Source organism: Bison bison, unplaced genomic scaffold (genome assembly GCF_000754665.1).
Source record: "Bison bison bison isolate TAMUID 2011002044 unplaced genomic scaffold, Bison_UMD1.0 scf7180017864497, whole genome shotgun sequence".
Classification (NCBI taxonomy): Eukaryota; Metazoa; Chordata; class Mammalia; order Artiodactyla; family Bovidae; genus Bison; species Bison bison.
The window spans coordinates 415,317-421,312 of record NW_011495056.1 but is presented as its reverse complement, the minus strand read 5'-3'; the positions used below and the strand labels follow the sequence as shown (position 1 = coordinate 421,312).

The 5,996-nt window shown below is 40.2% G+C and overlaps 1 pseudogene across 1 annotated transcript in view; it reads right to left on the bottom strand.

Moving 5' to 3' along the window:
- Positions 1-1,947, bottom strand: part of LOC104980267 — a 2,289-nt pseudogene extending 342 nt beyond the window's left edge. The window contains exon 1 of the transcript XR_824238.1: positions 1,279-1,947. The product of XR_824238.1 is annotated as a BAG family molecular chaperone regulator 2 pseudogene (transcript). The remainder of the gene's footprint in view (positions 1-1,278) is intronic.
- Between the last annotated feature and the right edge of the window lie 4,049 nt (positions 1,948-5,996).

Genomic DNA, 5,996 nt, shown 5'->3' with positions numbered 1-5,996 from the left:
TATTCCCAGAGGATGCAGAATAAGGCTCATTAACAAGATGTTTGAGACAGCTCTGCTTGCAGTTTTATGAAGAAACTTTATGAATTAGCACATAATATGTAATATAGTGTACACTTTCACCATTGCAGACCAAGATTTCAGTGCCTTATATTACAGCTATATTTTCAATGAAATGTAATCGGTTTCTTAACTGACAGATTTTAGCATCTTAAAGTTAGTATTAAAAGTAAGATTGATAAAGTTATTTTCATGTAAAATATTAAGAGCTGGATTCCTGTGAGAAATAGAAATATGGCACTTTCTTAATTTCCAAATTTAGCAAATCCCAAGCCGAACCTTTTCAGAATAATAAATCTTTTTTGTATTACACTGAAATCCCCTCAAGTCTATCCCAGAAGTGGGAAATAAAGTATGAAATTAACACTTGTTTCATTTCTGCAAAATACTTCAAGTTTCCTTTTTGGTATACAGTACTTGTTCAGATTTTATGCATATGTTTTGAATTTCACTAATGCCATTTCAAATACTTTATCATATTTTGCTATACTGGATGATGTATTAGGAGTTTAGTGACGAAACAAAGCCACAATTTGATTAATTACAGTCCAGTGGTTATAATTCTGCCTTTCAAGTAATTGAAGAAATTTCTTTTGCCGTAACATAAGTAGTCCTTTTACGGACATAATTTTTCACCAACCACTAATAACTCTACATTTTATGGAGTTACATCTAGTTGTAAACAGCAGAACACTTCTTTGAGCTAACCTCAATATTGTCATGATAACAAAGGCCAGTAACCAGACAAAGCACCAGAACGTAGCTGGGCTCCGAGAGTGATCTAGAATCAGCTTTGTGCTCCGTCTGCTCTTCTGCTTCAGTTTTCCTCCAAGGACTAGCTGTGTCTGCTCCTTTGTCAACAGATAGAACATGGGGACCAAAAGCTGATTTAGGTCATAATTCAGTCATCCATGGGGAGACTGATCCTCTCTCTCTTGTTTCAAATTTTAAAATTTGGGGACAAAAAAATGACTAGTTTTCATCAGCTATCCATTCTTAAATGAATCAACTCTGGCTAAAAAGTGGTGTCTCCAGAGAGGAGAAGGGGATTTTTTTGACCCAGCCCATCAACTGTGGACAGGAGCCATGGACATGTCAGACAAAAAGGCTGCCCAGAATTTCCAACCATTGTGATGAAAGGAGAGGTGAAAAGTGGCAGGAGCTACAGAGGCTCTTCTTCTTCTTCTTCTCTCTCTCTCTCTCTTTTTTTTTTTTAAATACAAGAGGCTCAGCGCAGCCGATCACGATGGACTGGAACTTTTGGTCCACCGGCCCCGCAGGCACCTCGGAGGAACACGCGCTGTACAGCGACATCAGGTGATTCCGGGCGTTTCCCAGGTCATCCAGAAACTTGCTGACCACCTCATCGATGATCCGCGTGGCGTGCTTGAGGGACTCCTGCTGCTGGGGACTCCTAATTGTTTCTACTGAAACCTCCACAGTCAGGGTTCGTCCCATCAGACGGTTCGCAGTCAGATTTAATTCTTCTCGTTCTCCGTCGCTGATGTGCCGCATGTCCTGGCTGTTCTGGATGCTGTGGATCATCTCTAGGAGCACCTCCTTCTCCTGCTCCACGGCCGTGGCCGCCTCCCGCAGAGCCTCCACCCTGAGCTCCAGCTGGTCCAGGCTCTCGAGCAAGCGGCTGGAGCGGTCGGCCATGGACGAGGAGCGGGAGAAGCGGCCCTCGTTGGCCTTAGCGCTGATCCTCGCCTGAGCCATCTGCGCCGGCCGGGCGGCCCGAGGTCACCGCTGTCCCCACGCGCCATCGTGATCGGCTGCGCTCTCGAGGATCAGAAGAAAATTAAGAGACGACTAGAGACCCTGCTTAGGAACATTGAAAACGCTGACAAGGCCATCAAGCTGCTGGAGCATTCTAAAGGAGCTGCTTCCAAAACGTTGCAGCAGAACGCTGAAGCCAGATTCAACTAGTGTTCAAACCTAACAGTCCTTATAAACAATCATGTAAAAACGATAAAGAACTATCTTAAATGATAAAAAATAAATAAATAAGTAAATACAAGAGGCTCTTCTTAAGCGTTGAGATAACATATTGATTCCATCACTTACATTTTTTTTAATTGACTGATTTGCATAGAAAACTACAATCATAACTATTGTTTGGGTCTGTTTAAGTAACTTTATTGAAAAATATTTGGTCTGGGTGCATGTGTAAACACTGTTTATTTTTAGTTGCCTACTGGGGACTCTGGTGGAAAACTGGGTGAGCAGGAGAACATACTTCAAATAACACAAGACAGCTGGTTTTATCCAGTCACTGATTGGTTAGGTGTGGGGGCGGAGGAACATAGAGGCTTGGAATTCCCCTTGGTTAATAGAGACAATACTCAGGTTGCTGACTCAACTCCCTTCATGCTTGCTTTCCTCCAATGCAGAGATCAAATGGTGAAAATTCATCTTCCCAGCCTCCCGGGAAGGGGGGCCTTGCTAGTCAGTTCCCATGATCAGGACACAAGTGGAAGTCCGTTAGTGCTGCCCCTTCTGCTTTCCTCCCAGCCTGGAAAGCGGGGAGGACACCTGAGGCTCATGTCACCCCTAAGGATGACAGAGCAAGAAAACAGGAAGAAGACAAGAAACCATGAAGTGCCCATGTCTGAACTTCCTGTTGCCAGGAAGATAAACTTCCTGAAACAGATAAACCCCCTGCCTTATAGAAGCTCTCTGCAGAATTTTTCTTTGACTCAGAGCTGACACAACCTAATGGATGTAGCTATTACATCAAGAAGTAGAAAATAGTACGAGTCTGACCTTGGTAGCCAAAGGTCGCCAATTTTTTCTGCAAATCATGTTGCCCTTTCAGGAGGCATAGAAGCCTCAATATTGATCCCTCAAAGCTGTTCACATCCTATCTCCAGAACCTGTGAATTGGATATCTGTGAACATGATATCTTTCCTAATAAAAGAGAGCTTGTGTTATGATTAAGTTAAGGATCTTGAGCTATGAAGGTGAGCCTCGATTATCTAGGTGGGGCTAGTAGTAGTTACTATGGTTTTTTGTAGTTACAAGGGTTTTTATAAAAGGGAGACAGGAGTGTCAGAGATGTGAGGACGTAAGCAGAGGTTACGAAAGAAGATACTACGCCACTGGCTTTGTAGACAGAGGAAGGGATCACAAGTCAAGGTTTGCAGATGACCCCTAAAGACTGGAAAAGGCAAGAAAACGGATTCTCCCCTAACACTCCCAGAAGTAATGCTACTCTGTGGACCCATTTTAAACATCTGACCTCCAAAATTGTAAAATAATAAACTTTTGTAGTGATAATACTTAGTTTATGGCAATTTGATATAGAAGCAGTAGTAAACTAACCCAGGAGCATTTAATTCACAACAACACTAACACACTGGACTCCTACAAGACTTCCCAAAAGATCACTCAGCCCCCAAGCACCCCTCAGATCCGTACAGGACGCTTCAGGGGCAGCAGGAGACTGTGCTTTCGGCAGATCTCTGACCTAATGAGATGACATTGCAGACTTGAAGGCAAATCTGGTTTCTTTGATCCGTAATTGGTTTTTTGAACTCAGTTTCCCAGAGGTTTTTGTGACTAGGTTGTATCTATTGAGTTGGAAATCTCATTCATGTGACATGTAATATAGAACTCTCTGAATGCATGATTAATTTTTGCAGATCAGATATTACCTCATTATCAGATTTACAGAAAGCAGCAATGTAATTATAAAGCAGCTATTTTCAGCACACTCTGCCCAGGTTATTTCTCTGCCAAATCATTTTGCCCTGGGAAATCACACGTGGCACTATCAAAAACAAGTTGAATCTTGGTGAGCAATCTGTTCAGATAATTGCATCTTTATTATTGATGGTCCCCCCTTAGGATTTGGGGATCTCAAGATCTGCTCTGCCCCTGTACTGTAATTCATTAAGCTTTCCATCCTGAGCCAGTTTTAATTAAACTGTCCTCCTTTTCTCTTTAGTTTCCCATAGCTCATCTTTCTTAGCAGGTCACAGTTGAGAAATCCAGCTGCTGGGTTCATCTGAGTCCTGCCTCCCTCCTATTTATCATTTCAAGGAGTCACCTCTCAGTTTACAAGTTCAGCATTTTATTGAGCTGAACAAGCATAAAATGTACCTGCTTCCAAAAAGAGAAAACAAAAACTAAAAAGGAAAGGAAAAAAAAGACTGGCATCTCAGTCTGCATCTTATAGAAAATAAAACAGGTACTATTTTATTCATAAGCTGACCCTGTGTTTGTGATAGTAAGGCTAGGTGATAATTTAATGTCCTTAAAAAATCAACTTCTGGCTTTCTTCATTCTGAAATTAAACTGCCTTGTGATGGATTAATGTGACATGACAGGGTATGACATGAGATATGACATACAATAGGCAGATTTCTGGAAGATTTATAACTTTTCATCCCCTTTCCAGTAGGATTCTCCTGAATGACTGCAGTCAGTTTTTTAATCTCATGTACAAAGTGAAATAGACTTGATTGTCTGTTACTTGTTTATTTTCACTGAGAAGCAATAATAGAACTGCATTTCTTGTCAGTTGTCCTTATACGTTTTCACAGTGATGACTTTGTTTCCATAACACGGGTTCTCCTTCATTGTAGGTAAGGAAAAAAAGGAGTTTCTTTGTTCATCCAACAGTCTAATAAATATTCATTGAGAGTTTTCTTTGTGCAAGGCTTTGCGCAAGGCAATGCATAGAATATAAAATTGTCTAAGAGAGGCTCTACTTGAAGGCAGTTCACTGAGTTAGGTTTTACATGTTGACGATCATTCTCTACCTCAAAGAAAAGCAAAGGACTCTTCATTGCCACCCCATTTCTCGTTACACTATTTGGAAGAAAAGATTTGAGAACATAGCCTGGAGGAAAGGTTAAGATTAGTTATGAGCCATCAGTTATTCATTAGATACTGTAGGGACAAATAGAACAATAGAATAAAGAGAAAAGTAATGTTATAAAATACATTTACAAAGGAAGACTTGAAAAAAATGTAGTAACTGGTCAGCCATTAGGTAAATATATAGTAAATATAAAACATTTTTTCTTTTAACTTCTTTAATATACATATCTAAGCATTGTCTTATGAGGTTAAGATAAAACAATATGTGTAGTACAAATGAAAACTACAGCATGAAGGATTGAGTGAAGTGGAGATAAATGGAAATACACCCTATTACAAAACTGCTACGTGATGTGAAGTGGTATAATATTTACTTCATATGTGTGCTGTGAACAGTTAAGGATGTGTGAGTGTGTGTACGTATATACACAGGCTGCGTGGGTCCGAGTTGTAGCATACAGGGTCTTTGTTGCCCCGTGGCATGTGGGCTTCTAGTTCCCTGACCAGAGATCGAACCTGCACCCCTGCAGAACTGCAAGGCAGATTCTTAACCACTGGATCACCAGGGAAGTCCCAAGGATATATATTTTAATTCCTACAGCAACCCATAAAAATAAATGCAAAGAAGTATACCCCAGAAGTCAATATGTAAATTCCAGCAGAAATCTAAAAGTTATTCAAGTAAGCTCAAGAAAAGCAGGAAAAGAACAGAGCCAAACATACAGAAAACAGAGAATAAAATGGTAGACCTAAATCCAACTATATCAATAACTGCAGTAAACGTTAAAGACACTCACTGGGTGATGAAATACTTTTCACCAAATAGTGCTAGAACCGAAAGTCCATATACAAAATACTGAACACTGTTCCCTATTCCATGCCATACACAAATATTAATTTGAGGCATATCATAAACCTAAAGGTAAAACCTAAAATCATAAGGCTTTTAGAAGAAAAGAAAATGGGAGAATACAAGTAAGCCACAGAATACAATATTAACTAAATAAAACTGGTAAATTATATTACACCCAACACTTCTGCTTATCAGCAGAGATTACTAAGAAATGAAGAGGTGACCTATGAACTGGGGAATAGCATATGCTAAACTAGT